At 36.5% G+C, this 14714-nt stretch overlaps 1 long non-coding RNA gene across 3 annotated transcripts in view; it reads right to left on the bottom strand.

Moving 5' to 3' along the window:
- Positions 1–10752, bottom strand: part of LOC140596411 (uncharacterized) — a 49034-nt gene extending 38282 nt beyond the window's left edge. For 2 of the 3 annotated variants that reach the window (XR_011998401.1, XR_011998399.1), the window contains exons 1-2: positions 10645–10746; positions 3418–3520 (exon numbers count right to left, since the gene is read on the bottom strand). This is a non-coding gene — a long non-coding RNA (uncharacterized lncRNA). Of the gene's footprint in view, positions 1–3417; positions 3521–10644 lie in introns of all 3 variants that reach the window. The other variant, XR_011998400.1, reaches the window with a different exon arrangement.
- Between the last annotated feature and the right edge of the window lie 3962 nt (positions 10753–14714).

Here is a 14714-nt window from a genome sequence, read left to right as displayed (position 1 = left end):
AGCATTTCTTATGAGTATGTTCTCACATTCACACATAAAGCTGTCCAAAAGCCTAATATGGTTTAGTTTCCACAGTGCAGGATCTGCTAATTGGATCTGCCTATGTTTTCCAACTCACAGCATCCTGCAGTGCTAAGTATCTAATATAAACACTCCCCACTGAGACTCCTCATAAACCCAGAATTTTTTTTCCCTCCTTGAAGTAAGCTAGTGAATTTAGATGGCCTAAATACTAAAAATAAACTTGTGTTTTAATTCCTTACCCACATAATCCAATCCTGCACGTAGAGTTTAATAACGATTATCCATTTTTTAATCTTCCCCAAAAGACTAATGCAATGTTGCTGCAAAAAGTACAAAGAGAGAAGGGCAGGACAATGTTTTGGCAATCTCAGACATTACCTTCAAGAAATGAGGCCATTTTCTCTTCACAATTTCTTGTGGCTGTTGGTTTACCTTTAATGCTTATTGAAATAAGAATACATACAGGAGAGAATGCAAATTTTTTTAAGATTTTATTTACTTATTTATTTATTGGGGAGAGAGAGAACAAGAGAAAGAAGGCATGAGCTGGGGGAGGGGCAGAGGGAGAGAGAATCTGAAGCAGACTTTGCGCTGAGTACAGAGTCGCATGGTGGTGGGGCAGGGGGCTCACTCCCATGACCCTGGGATCATGACCTGAGCTAAGAACAAGAGTCAGATACTTAACTGACTGAACCACCCAGGTGCCCCAAGAATACAAATCTTAAATGTGTACTGTGATGAAATTTTATAAGGTTATCACACACATTAACCACCTAGATAAAGGTAAAGAACATTACCACCTCCCGGAAACCTTCCTTATGGCCCCCCCCCATCTAATCTTCCTCCATACACAAAAGTAACCACCACATTTACTTCTATCACCATAGATTAGTTTTGTCAGGTTTTTAACTTTATAGGGTGTCATACATTTCGTATGGCTAGGCATTTATCTTTTTTTCCTTGTCATTATGTAATTATGAAATTTACCCATGTTGGGATACCTGGGGGGGCTCGGTGGGTTAAGCATTCAGCTCAGATCATGATCCCAGGGTCCTGGGATTGAGCCAGATCATCAGGCTTCCTGTTCAGCAGGGAGCCTGCTTCTCCCTCTCCCTCTGCTCCTCACCCTCCCGTGCCCCAATCATGCTCTCTCCGTCTCAAATAAATAAAATATTTAAAATATAAAAGAAATGTATCCATGTTATATACAGCATTTCACTCTTTCATTCTTGTATAGCATTGCATTATATGAGTAGCTTCAATTATGAACTCAATTTCTTTAATAAACAGGAGCTTTGAGATTTTATGTTTCATCTTATGTCAATGTTTTTAAGTTTGTATTTCAAGATTTGTCCATTTTAACTTAAATGGCATTTGCTTATCTTTTCATATCTGTGAATCTATAGTAATATCATCTATATATTCTTTATAGTAGTAAAGGATGTTTGTTTTCTGCTCTCCTTTTCATAATTTGTATTTCTAAAGTGTTCATCAATTCTATAAATCTTTTCAAATAATGACATTTTAATTTGCTGTTTGTTTCTATTTGTTTGATTTCAGGATTTTATTGATTTATGTTCCTAATTACTTATTTTTTCTCTTAGGATTTTTAGCTTTAATTTGCTACGGCTTCTGTTGGACCTTGAGAGGGATGCCTAAATAATTATTTTCTTAGAATTTCTTTGTAGTTAATTTATGCTGTGGTTTTCCTCTCAGCTCTTGTTTAGTTGTATTCCACAAGTTTTAATATTTTTAGCTAAATGAAAATAACATTTTCTAACTGCTGTTATGATTCATCTTTGACTTACATACAATTTAGAAGAGCACACTTTAATTTTCAAACATTTGGAAGATTATCTATTTTTACTCTTGTTATTGATTTCTAGATTAATTCCTTTGTGACCAGACAATAGCCTATGAATATTTTCAAACTTTTGAATTTTGTTATGATTTACTTGATAGCACAGCATATGGTCTAAGTTAGCTAATATCGTTGGGAGATGATTTTCTATGGGTCTCTTGTGTTTCTGTACATCTTTAGAGCAGAGGCCCTGACTCCCCTTATCCTGAATTATATTTTGAAGGATGTTTGTATAACAATCATCTTTGGAAGACAGAGATAGTGTCTCCCCCAGAACAAAAGGCAAGTTTTCTTACAGACTTTGAAGACTGTGTCCCTCTGGACCAGCCAGCAGGCCTGCTTTCTATTCAGTGTGAGAGATAAAGTTTCTAAGCTCATTTGTCTTCTTCTGCAACACAACTCAGTGCATGTACAGATATTACATGACCTTCTTCAAGTCATCCTGTATGAACTGCAGCTTGGAGAACTAACACCAAATATGTCGTTGCTTGTGCAGCTTACTATAAGGTGGGTAATAAAAACTAGTGTCTCTGATTCAGGACCCTCATTTCTTCTGCCAGCCTCCATGAAATCATAGCACACTGACATTTTAGATTAAAAATAAGGTGAAATTGGGATGAAGTCAGCAAGGTGGCAGATCAAGAAGCCCTAGAAATTCCTCTCCGCCCCGCCCCCCCCCGCCTTGAAGACACTGACTCAAAATTATTACATGAACCAATTTCCCTTGTAGGAGATCCAGAAACCAGTTAAGAGGCTCCTAGACCCCAGGTAAGTGCAAAACCAGTCACATCAAAGCTGGTAAGAAAATTCATAGTATTCATTCACCATAGTCCTGCCCGCCAGCTCAGTGTGGCATTGTGGGAGGAAACAAACAAAAAAAAAAAATCCCAGCTTCCAGATTCTCCCTAGGGAGAGGAAAAAAAGATAGAAACATAGATCTAACATTCCAACTTTCTGGTGGGCAGGAGCTGTGCAGTACACTGGTTTGTGTCTTCCCTGTCTCAAAGTGTTGAGCTCTGGACGCTTGGAAAAGTAAGAACCCAGGAGAGTTGAGTGGCATGCCCTTGGTCCAGAGGACCTGCAGTATAGCAGATAGAGGCCAGTGCCATTAGGGAGCCTCTCCCTCAGGCAAACATAAGTCCTTCACTATCAAAAACTATTTTAAGTGTAAATTGATTAAACCCCAATCAGAAGACATAAAGTGACTGAATACATTTTAAAACAAGATGGAAAGAACTATGTGTTGTCTACAAAAGATCCACTTTAGATCGAGGGAGAAACACAGCCTGAAAGTGAAAGGATGGAAAAAGATGTTCCATGCAAATGCTACATGGTAACAACCAAAAAAGAGCATAAATGGCTGTAATTATGTCAGATGAAGTAGATTTTGAGCCAAAATATTACAAGAGAAAATTTATATAATAGACATTATATAATTATAAAAGTATCAGTTGATCATGAAGCTGTATCATTTATAAATATATATTCACCCAACATAAGAGTATCAATATATGAAGCAAACATTGACAGACCTGAAAAGATCATCTGTCTGGATTTTCTGTCTGCTATTGAAAGTGAAGTATTGAAATACTGTTCTCTTATTATTTTATTGTCTGTACACCAAGAGCAACCAACCTAAAAAAGAATATCAAGAAAAAATAACATTTACAAGAGCATCAAAAAGAATAAAATATTTAAAATTAAAATTAAAGAGAAAGATCTATACACTGAAAACTACAAAATATTGCAGAAAGAAATGAAAGAAGACACACTTAAATGAAAGCTATCTTGTGTTTGCTGATTGGAAGACTTATTGTTAAAATGTCTACATATATTCAAAGTGATCTTCAAATTAATGTAATCTGTATCAAAATCCTAATGCATTTTTTGCAGAAATAGAAAAACTACATGGAACTTCAAAACCAAACAATCTTCTGAAATACGAGCAAAGCTGGAAGCCCCATCAAGTACTTCCTGATTTTGCAACATACCCCATAGCTACATTAGTTAAAACGGTATGGTACTTGCATAAAAACAGACTTATCAAACAATAGAACAGAACAGAGAGCCCCCAAATAAATGCATGCATACATAATCAAGTAATCTTCAACAGGGTATCAAACTACGAAATAAAGAAAGGATAATCTCTTCAACAAATGGTTTGGGAAAACTGGATAGTGATATGAAAAAGAATAAAACTTGATCCTTACATCATGCATGAAAACTAATTCAAAACAAACTAAAGAATTAAAATGTAAGGCCTGAAATTCTAAAACTCCTAGAAGAAAACATAGGAAAAATGCTTTATGTTAGTCTTGGCAATGATTTCTTTGATATGACGCCAAAAGCACAGGCAACTGAAGCAAAAATTTACAAATGGGACTCTATTACACTAGGAATCTTTTGTATAGCAGAGGAAACAACATAGGGAAAGGTGACCAGTGGAATGGGAGAAAATATTTGCAAATCATGTATCTGATAAGAGGTTAATCTCCAAAATATATAAGGAACACCTACAACTGAAGAGCAAAAAATACAACACAATTTAAAAATGAGCAAGAGATTTATATTGACTTTTCTTCAAAAACATACAAACAACCAAGGGGCATGTGATAAGATGCTCAACACCACTAACCATTAGTGAATTATAAATCAAAGCCATAATGAGATGTCACCACACACCTGTAAGGATGTCCATTATTAAAAAGGAAACAACAGAAAAGAACAAATGTTTATGAGGAGTCAGAGCAATTGATGGTACTGTTGGTGGCAATGTAATATTTTGAAGTCCCCATGGAAAATGGTATGGATGTTCCTCAAAAAAACTACAAATAAACTGATTCTTCATGATCCAGCAATCCTACTTTTTGGTATTTGTTGAAAAGAATTGAATACAAGATCTCAAAGAGATGCTTGCATTCCCATGTTCATTGCCGCACCAAACCCATAGATTCAGAAACAAATATCAATCAGTGGACAAAAAAATAATGAAAATGTGTATATACACATAATGAAATATTATTCAGTCTTTAAAAAGAAGGAAATACTGTCATGAACAACCATATGGATGAGCCTCAACAACATAATACTCTAAGTCAGTCACAGAAGAATAAATTTTGCATGATTCCACTCATATGAGGTGTCTAAAGCAGACAAATGCATGGATGCAGAAAGTAGAATGGTGCTTGCCAGAGGTTGGGGAGATGGAAAAATTGGGAGCTACTGATCAGTGCATATAAAGTTCCAGTTACACAAGATGAAAAAGTTCTAGAGATCTGCTGTACAACAATGTCCCTATAGTTAATATCGTACTATACACTTAAAAAATTGCAAAAAAAAAAAATGCTAAGAGGGTAGATTTCATGTTGTGTGAATTTTATAACAATGATCAATTAATTAATTAATCATGAGAGAAGTTATTGATACAGACAACAATTCAGATGAATCTCTAGGAATGTATTCTGAATAAAAAAATCCTATTCCAAAAGGTGCATACTGTACAATGCTGTTATTTTTTTTAAGATTTTATTTATTTATTCATGAGAGACACAGAGAGAGAGAGACAGAGACACAGGCAGAGGGAGAAGCAAGCTCCCCGTAGGGAGCCCGACGTGAGACTCGATCCCCAGACCTCGGATCACACCTTGAGCCAAAGGCAGACGCTCAACTACTGAGCTACCCAGGCATCCATACAAAGCTGTTTTTATATATTGTTTTTCAAATGACAAAATTTTAGAAATAAAGGAGAGATTGTCAAGGAGTGGTTGTCAAGGTTAGAGACAAAGGGAAGAGAAGGTGGACGTGGTTATAAGAGTACAACAGGAGGCACCTGGATGGTTCAGTGGTTGAGCATCTGCCTTTGGCTCAGGTAGTGATCCCAGGGTCCTGGGATCGAGTCCTGAATCCAGCTCCCCACAGGGAGCCTGCTTCTCCCTCTGCATATATCTCTGCGTCTCTCTGTGTGTCTTTCATGAATGAATAAATATAATCTTAAAAAAAACAACAACAAAAAAGAGTACAACAGAAGGCAGTCCTGGGCTGATGGACTGCCCAGTATCCACATTTGTCATAAAGTAGCATAGACCAAAATACATAAACACATACACATGAGTGCAAATAAAACTGGGAAAATCCAAATAATATCAATGAATTGTATTAATTTAAATACCTTGGCTGTAACATTATCCTATAATTTTATAAAATATTATCATTAAATTGGGAAGAATGTAAAAGGAATCTCTGTGTTATTTCTTCCAATTACATGTGACTCTACAATTATTGCAACCAAAAACTCCCGAAAGAAAAAAATGTCAAGTAAAATCTCAGACCCTTTACAATTATTGACAATGTTCAACATACTTTTATACAACGTGTATTACACAGTTTTGGGATTCGATATTTATAAATGTTTTTTAGATCAAGTATGTTAATGGTTCTGTCTCCTAGATCTCTACTGACCTTTTATTTGTCTTTTGTTCTAACAGTTATTAAGACGATTTGCCTGTGATGTAGATTTTTTTTATGTTTCTTTTAGCTCAGTCAGGTTTTCCATTTTATATTTTGAGGCAACATTAATAGTTATATGCATTCTTAATATTACTATATCTTCCTATTAAATTAACCTTCTATTATTATAAAATGTTGCCCTTTATATTTTACAATAGTTGCATCATTGGATTTTTTATTATTTTTATATTAATGTAGTTACACTAATTTTCCTATAGACCAACAACCAGCAAAGCAGAGCCGAAGGTCAAATCTGGCACACAGCCTGGTTTTGTATAGCCTGTGACTAAAAAAATGGTTTTATATTTGCAAAGAGCTGCAGCAACAACAACAAAAGAATAATATGCAACAGAGACCATACGTGTTTCACAAAGTTAAAAATATTTACAATATGGGCCATTACAAAAAGCTTCCTAACCACCGCTTTAGATAGTGTTTGCATGATATATCTTGTTCTATCACTTTAGTTTTAGTTTTTCTGTGTCCTTATGCCTAAGGTATGCATCTTACTTTTAATCCAATCTGATATGCATCGTCTTTAATTGATGAATTCAAATTATTTACTTTTAATATAAATATTGATATATTTGAGTTGAAATATATCATCTCGGTATCTTTCAAATCATTCCATCTATTCTTTGATCCATTTTTCCACTTTTTTGCCCTCTATGAGAGCAACCAAGTTTTAGTATTATTTAATATTTCTCCTTCCATTAACATCATTATATTTATATATTTATGTGTTTGTGTATTTATGTATGTATATATGTATTGGTTTGTTTATTTTAGTTGTTAGCTTGGATATTATAATTTGCATTATGAATCTATTGAAGTCTATTTTTTTAAAGTCTATTTTAATTTAGTACTTCTATCCAGTCTCAGACAATACACAAACTATGTTAGCTATATTAGTCTGCTCAGGCTGCCATAATGGACTATCACAGACTAGATGGCTTCAACAACAGAAAAGTATTTTCCCACAGTTTTAGATCTAGAAGTCAAGGGTCAAGATGCCAGCAGTGTTGGTTTCTGACTATGCTTCTCTCCTTGAGTTGCAAAGAGTTGCCTTTTGTGTGTCCTCTCATGGCCTTTGCTCTGTGAGTGCATAGTAAGAAAGAACGTACTAGTGTCCCTCCTCTTCTCATAAGGACACCTGTCCTGTTGGATCAGGTCCCCACCCTTATAATTTTATTCAACTTTAATTATCTCATTAAAGGCTTTATTTCCAAATCCTGCCACATTTCTGTATAGGGCTTCAACATATGAATTCAGAAGGGATACCACTGAGTCTATAACAGACTCTATAATATTTTAACTGCAATTACCCTTCCTCTCAAATTTATGCTACTTTGTCATATATTCTAGTATTAAGCCCCACGTGACATTAGTATTTATTTTTTAATGGACAGTATCCACTTATGGTTATTCCCTTATATTTATCCTTTCTTTTGTTTTCATTTCTTCTCATGATTCAGGTGGGCTTCCATCTGCAGTCATCCTTCTGTCAGAAAAATATCTTTAATATTTCTTCTAATGAATGCTGGTAAACACAAAGTATGGGATATTATTCATATAGCCAAGATTTGGAAACAATCTAAATGCTTACTCATGGATGAATGGATAAAGAAAATGTGGCACATACATACAATGAAATAGTATTGAGCCTTCAAAAAAAAATCCTGCCATTTGTGACACAGATGAAGCTAGAAGACATTATGCTAAATGAAATAAGCTAGTCACAAAAGGACAAATACGGCATGATTCCACTTACATAAGATATTTAAAATTGTCAAACTCATAGATGCAGAGGACAGTGGTGGCTGTCAGGGGATGAAGAATGGGACATGGGAAGTTATTTTTCAACCAGGACAAAGTTTCAGTTACACAGACGAATAAACACTTATTCTTCTGCATAACATAGTACCTATAGTTAACAATACCGTATTGTCAACCTCAAAATTTGTTAAGAGGCTAGATCTCATGTTAAGTGTTCTAACATAGATAGATAGATAGATAGATAGATAGATAGATAGATAGATGATACAATTTTAAAATTCTCTCATAAATAAAAATGTAATTTTACTTCTTTTGGAAGTTGGGTGGGTAACACAAGCAGAAAGAATAGAGAAGGAGCTCTGCCTTATAGAATTGTTTAAAAATCCAACACATTTTAATCTTTGAGTCTCACTGAATAAAGGAATGGTGTGCTTTAGAATTTATCTTTTATTTTGAAAAATAGGGGCGCCTAGGTGGCTCAGCCAGTTTAGCCTCCAACTCTTTATTTCAACTCAGGTCATGATCCCAGGGTTATAAGATTGAGTCCTGCCTTGGGCTCCATGCTGAGCATGGAGTCTCTTAAGATTATTTCTCTCCCTGCCCCTCCCTCAATCTCTACCTCTAATTTTGAAAAAACATTTTTTTCTGAAAATAGAAATAATAGAATAAACAAGGGGTTTTTGTCCCCAAAACTTTGTTTACATTGTTATTCTATAGTGTTTATTTCAAATATTTTTCAGTTGTTCAAAAATTAGTACCATCCTATCCCTGGTTTTTTAATGAAATTTCTATGGCAAGTCTTTAATAAAAATACAGCAGAGAACTCATGGGAGGCATGATAGCATCGCCAGGATGAAGCATCCTATTTCATTTATAAAGATGTGTCTACTATGAAAGTCTCTAGGCACATAGAAAGCACATAATGATTAATAAGTCAAAAGAAAAGCAAAGTCACATTCCTTTTCCATCCCCTGCCATTCTAGAAAGGCCAACAATTCTGCATTTTGCCTATTCCATTTCCATATGTTTTTTCATTCCCTAGAAGTGTATGTTAATCACTAGGGAAAGGGGGTAAAAATAAGCACTAGGAACACTATTTCTGTTTTAATTTAAATACTAAAATTCAACAGTAGCTACTTAAACCGGGGTCATATATCACCAGGATATATTACTGTAAATACTTGTGATTACAAGTACATACTGTCAGAGGATCATACAAAAAGAAGACAGAGGAGATTCCCAGTTAACTAGGGGTTTACACTAAAAAGTTGACAAAGTTACAATTAAACTCTTAGAATCTTTCTGAATCAGAAAATAAAAGGCTCATTTGAAATGTTAAGGAGCCAATTACTTTCGTGTTCATCAACACGTGTCTTCCCTTACAAGCGTCTTCTTAAAATTTCCAGTGCAGTCTCAGTAGGCGAGCTCTATTATTCCAAATAAGGAATAATTGATTCCAATTTGATTGGTCACCTTGCTTTCTAATCTTTACCTTCTATCAAAGAGTTTCTCTTATTAGCAACCTGATAATTTGGTGAATCTAGAAGTCTATTAGATCAGGTGTTTAGAATAATTTGCACTGAAGAAATGGTTTTTAAGTTAAACACTTGAAACTCCTCTTTCAATAAGTTGTGTGTGTGTGTGTGCAGAAGGGGAGAGTGTTGCACAGAAAAAGAAAACATAAGAACAACACTACAAGTGACCATAACCTTAGACTCTCTTTGACTAAGGCCCCTCGAGGTTCAATCGCTTTAGGCTGGATATGAGTGCAACCCTGAGACCAGAAGTTTGCTACTGCTCCTGGCATTTCAAGACCTCGGAGGAATAACATCCTGCAGAGCTGAGACTCGAACCTCTATGGAGGGAGCATCGGTCAGCTGGCCCTGACACCCCTGAGCCAGCAGGATCGAACTCATCCTTGGAGGGCAGAAAAGGCTGGAAACTGGTAGCAACCATTACTGAAACCAAATGCTGAGGGTCCCGGGAGTGGCTCAGTGGTTGAGCATCTGCCTTCAGCTCAGGTTGTGATCCTGGGGTCCTGGGATCGAGTCCCAGATCAGGCTCCCCGCAGGGAGCTTATTTCCTCCTCTGCTATGTCTCTGCCTCTCTCTGTGGGTCTTTCATGAATAAATAAATAAATAAAATTATTTTTAAAAATGCTGGGATGAAGGGCCACTATGAGAGAGAGCAGTCAGGAAGGAGTCTCCTCGATTCCTCCAGACTGCAGGTTAGTGCACCCTTGGGAGAACTTACCCCCGGAGTCCTCTAGGAAAGATAAACTCTAACCTCTAGGCTTAGCAGAATCCCAGTCGCAGGAATCCCAGAGCAAAGAATAGATAGAATCCAGGGATGGGTTTGGAGCTGCAAGACAATGCTTACCAACCAGCACTCTTAGGGAGGTGCTTAATTTCCTAGAGGGCACTGCCATTTGAGATCTAATTAACATATGCATTGAAAAAGTGAATGGGAAGGGGTACCTGGGTGCTCAGTGGTTCAGCTTCTGCCTTTGGCTCAGGTCATGATCTCCAGGTCCTGGGATCGAGTCCTGAAGGGAGCCAGCTTCTCCCTCTGCCTATATCTCTGCGTCTCTCTCTGTGTGTCTCACATGAATAAATAAATAAAATCTTTAAAGAAAAAAAAAAAAAAAGCCAGCCAGCCAGAGTGCCTGCAGTAAACACAAAATGTAGAGATCAATGCAGTTCAGTCACAGAGCTGGCTGGGACACAAGCAAATCACAGCTCAAGAGCCAAAAGTGATCAAAGAGGAATTTCATTCTCTGACCTCTTAGATGACATGAAAGTGACTGAAATAAATACTCTTTAGAAACACCCATTAAAGTGCCTTTTGTTCCCAGTCCACTTTTCTCATAGGTTTCTTTCTTAACCCTGCACCCACCCCATCCAAAAGGGAAAAGAAATCTTCCTCTATTCCCAGTCCCTGAGGTTTCTTTCCTCCTCCTTCCCACTGTGTCATTAATTATAATTATATAATTTGGGCATTCATTATAATTAATTATCAACTCGATTCTTTCCCTCTAACACATTACTATTCCCCTTGTGATCAATTGATTGCACTAATGATCTCAGTTCTTCACCCTTTCTGTATTTATGGTCTTTGGCACAAAACTCTATAGCCCCCACTACCTGCACACAGGTCGTGGCCATGGGATTTGTTTTGGCTACTGAAATTTTGGAAAGTGGGACCCAAGGGCTTGCCAAAGCATTTGCCCAACTGGATTTGCTCTCATTCTTTCTCTTTGACACCACCATAGGACTATGCCTGGGCTAGCCTGCTGGAGGGTGAGAAATACTTGGTCAAGAGATTTCTGCTATCCTAACTGGTTGCCAGTCTACATCAGACTTGTACATAAACCCACTCAAGATCAAAAATAGCCCCACCAAGCCCAGATGAAATCTCTGATCCTTTATTGGTGGGTTAAATAAACTATTATTACACTAAGTTCCTGAGATTTGAGGTGATTTGTTACACAGCATTATCATGGCAGCAGGTAATCATTATACACTTTAACAGGAGCAAAATAGGGTTGGCAATTCTACTATTCACTTTGATTGTTTGAGGAAAGAAGAAATTGGGTGAAAATTTATTCATTAGTAGCATCCTCTGGTGCATTTCAATGAAATTAAAACACACAGACAAAGACAAGGACTAATTCCAAAGTAAAACAGAAGATGAGTAGCCTGTTTACAAGAAAAATAAGATTACTATCAATACTTAGAGCTGATTCAGAGTTACTCCATTTTTAAAAAACTTCAAATAATATAGTCAAACTTTTCATTACAATTTCCTAAAAATCTTCTTTTTTTTAAATTAATTTTTATTGGTGTTCAATTTACCAACATACAGAAAAACACACAGTGCTCATCCCATCAAGTGTCCACCTCAGTGCCCGTCACCCATTCCCCTCCAACACCCGCCCTCCTCCCCTTCCACCACCCCTAGTTCGTTTCCCCGAGTTAGGAGTCTTTATGTTCTGTCTCCCTTCCTGATATTTCCCAACATTTCTTTTCCCTTCCTTTATATTCCCTTTCACTATTATTCATATTCCCCAAATGAATGAGAACATACACGTTTGTCCTCTCCGAAAATCTTCTAAATCTAACAGAAAATGATAAAAAAGCAAAGATGTACTCCAGAATTTCCTTTTTAAAATTTTGACCAGATTTTGAAATACTTTTTGTTCATTCATTCCCTTATTCAGAATTATCCATTGCTCTCAAAGACCTTTTCATGCCCTTCTAAAGAGATTGAATGAATGAAAGATGTAAATCATATTAATAAAAAAAAACCCTATATTTTTACTCTGATCAGTCTCCAAGAAAAGCTTTGGATAAGTTAAAGAAAAAAAATCACTATGGTCTGTCTGGAATCTTTCTCAATCAAATTTTGTTGCTTTGTTTTGTATTACTATATTGGGTCATTCCAGGGAGGAAGAGAATGGGTAACCAGCCACTTCCCACTCCAAACTGAAGAGAACTGAAGTTTTCAGCAGATTATTCAAGATGAATACCAAGAAGGGAAAGAAGTAAAAAGATGTAGACACCCATCAATATGCCTACCTGCCCTGTACTCATAACCTCATATCCACAGCCCAACGTATAAAAAAAGAAGAAAGAAATGACTAATTCAGACCATGGTACATAGAAAGTTCAATGATTCTGAGAGGGCTTTCCTTTCTATGCTACTGCCTCCTTCCTTTGCAGACCTACTCTTATTTTCTTCACCTGCCACACTTGGCCAGGACCTCCATCTTGTGTTAAGCATCAGTGAGAATGAACATCTCTGGACAAGGGGAAGCTACCGAAGTAATGAATAGAGAATCCATACAAGAGAAACTGAAGAATAAATGACACTGGCACACAATTAGGGAGAGCGATCAAAGAGGTAAAATAACAAGTCTAGAAATAGACCCAAGAATATCTGGGAAAGTAGACATGATAAAGATCCCACTTCAAATCATTGAGGAAAATGTTTAATAACATTGAGGCAACCAGAAAGGTATCTGGAAAAAACTGAAGTTGGACCCATACCTCAAAACTTACTTCAAGTATATCAATGTTTTAAATATACAGACATGAAATAATAAAAATTAGAGAAGACATTTGTTTAAAAAAATTAAATAATTTCAATGACATCTTTCCAAACTTTATATCTAAATTCAATTTTGCTTTAACAAAATGACTGTTTAATTATGAAAGCATCTCTCAAAAGTTAAATGACAGAGTGAGAAAAAGCACTTGCACTTATATTCTAGACAAAAGATAAATTTCTCTAATACATAAAATGTCCTATAAATCAAAAGCGAAGTGCAAAATAACATATAGTACGCTTTCATTTATGTAAAAAGACTTTAATATATGAATTTGTTATATGTAAGTGAAATATTTCTGTAAATATGAAAAATTACTAATTATTGGTTGTTCCCAGGAAGGGGAAATGAGTGATCGTGGTTCAGAAGAGAAAGATTTTCACTCTATAGTCCAATGAAATTTTATTTTTTTTTAAAGATTTTACTTATTTATTCATGAAAGACACAGGGAGAGCCAGAGACACAGGCAGAGGGAGAAGCAGGCTCCCTGTAGGGAGCTGGATGCAGGACTTTATCCCAGGACCCCAGGATCACGACCTGTGTCAAAGGCAGATGCTCATCCACTAAGCCACACAGGTGCCCCAGTCCAATGAAATTTTAAATTATAAACTCTATGAATGTATTATTCAAAATAAATAAGCAAAAATTGAATTAAATTTTTAAATTTCTAAATAAAAAATAACTGGTATCCTCATATTTGAATCAGGATTATTTTCCTATACAAAAAAAAAATTCTAAATCATAAAGCTTCACACACATGAGGTTTATTTCTCACTCCCTAACGTTTGACACATGTTGGATGGCCCTGTATACCTAATACCCACAATAGCTGAAATTTGAGGCCTTCAAGGTTGGCTGCATTGGGAGATAGGTATGAAAAGATACATTGGCTCTAAACTGCCCAAGACCAGAACTAACACACATCATCTCTACAGTCATTGGCCACAACCAGTCCTATGGTCCCCAACTGACTACAGGAAAGGTCTTAAAAGGAAGAGCATGTGTGGAAAACCTGGAGGTCATCCCTGCACTTTCCTCCTTCAGTAAATTAGTTTTCAAACAAAGGTCTTATGGGGTGCCTGGGTGGCTCAATAGATTGAGTGCCCAGTTTGAGATTTCTGCCCAGGTGTCAAAATCTCAGGGTCGTGAGACCAAACCCCACCTCTGGCTCTGCTCTGAGCATGGAGCCTGCTTGGGATTCTCTCTTCCCCTCTGCCCTGGCCCCCGGCTAGCTCGGGCTCTCTCTCTCTCTATCTCTCTCTCTCTCTCTCTCTCTCAAAACAAACAAGCAAACACCAATAGAGTTCTTAGCAGTTGTAAACCTCATACTTGATGTAACCTCTGTTTTATGTGGTTTGGTTTTACCGTATTAAAAAGTCATATTAATATTGCAAATAAAGACACATAGATGAGACCCCTAGGATGTCTTAGGACTCCCAG

The sequence above is a fragment of the Vulpes vulpes genome, unplaced genomic scaffold (genome assembly GCF_048418805.1).
Source record: "Vulpes vulpes isolate BD-2025 unplaced genomic scaffold, VulVul3 Bu000000642, whole genome shotgun sequence".
NCBI classification, from domain to species: domain Eukaryota; kingdom Metazoa; phylum Chordata; class Mammalia; order Carnivora; family Canidae; genus Vulpes; species Vulpes vulpes.
The sequence above is the reverse complement of the archived record's forward strand: the minus strand, read 5'-3'. Positions and strand labels throughout refer to the sequence as shown.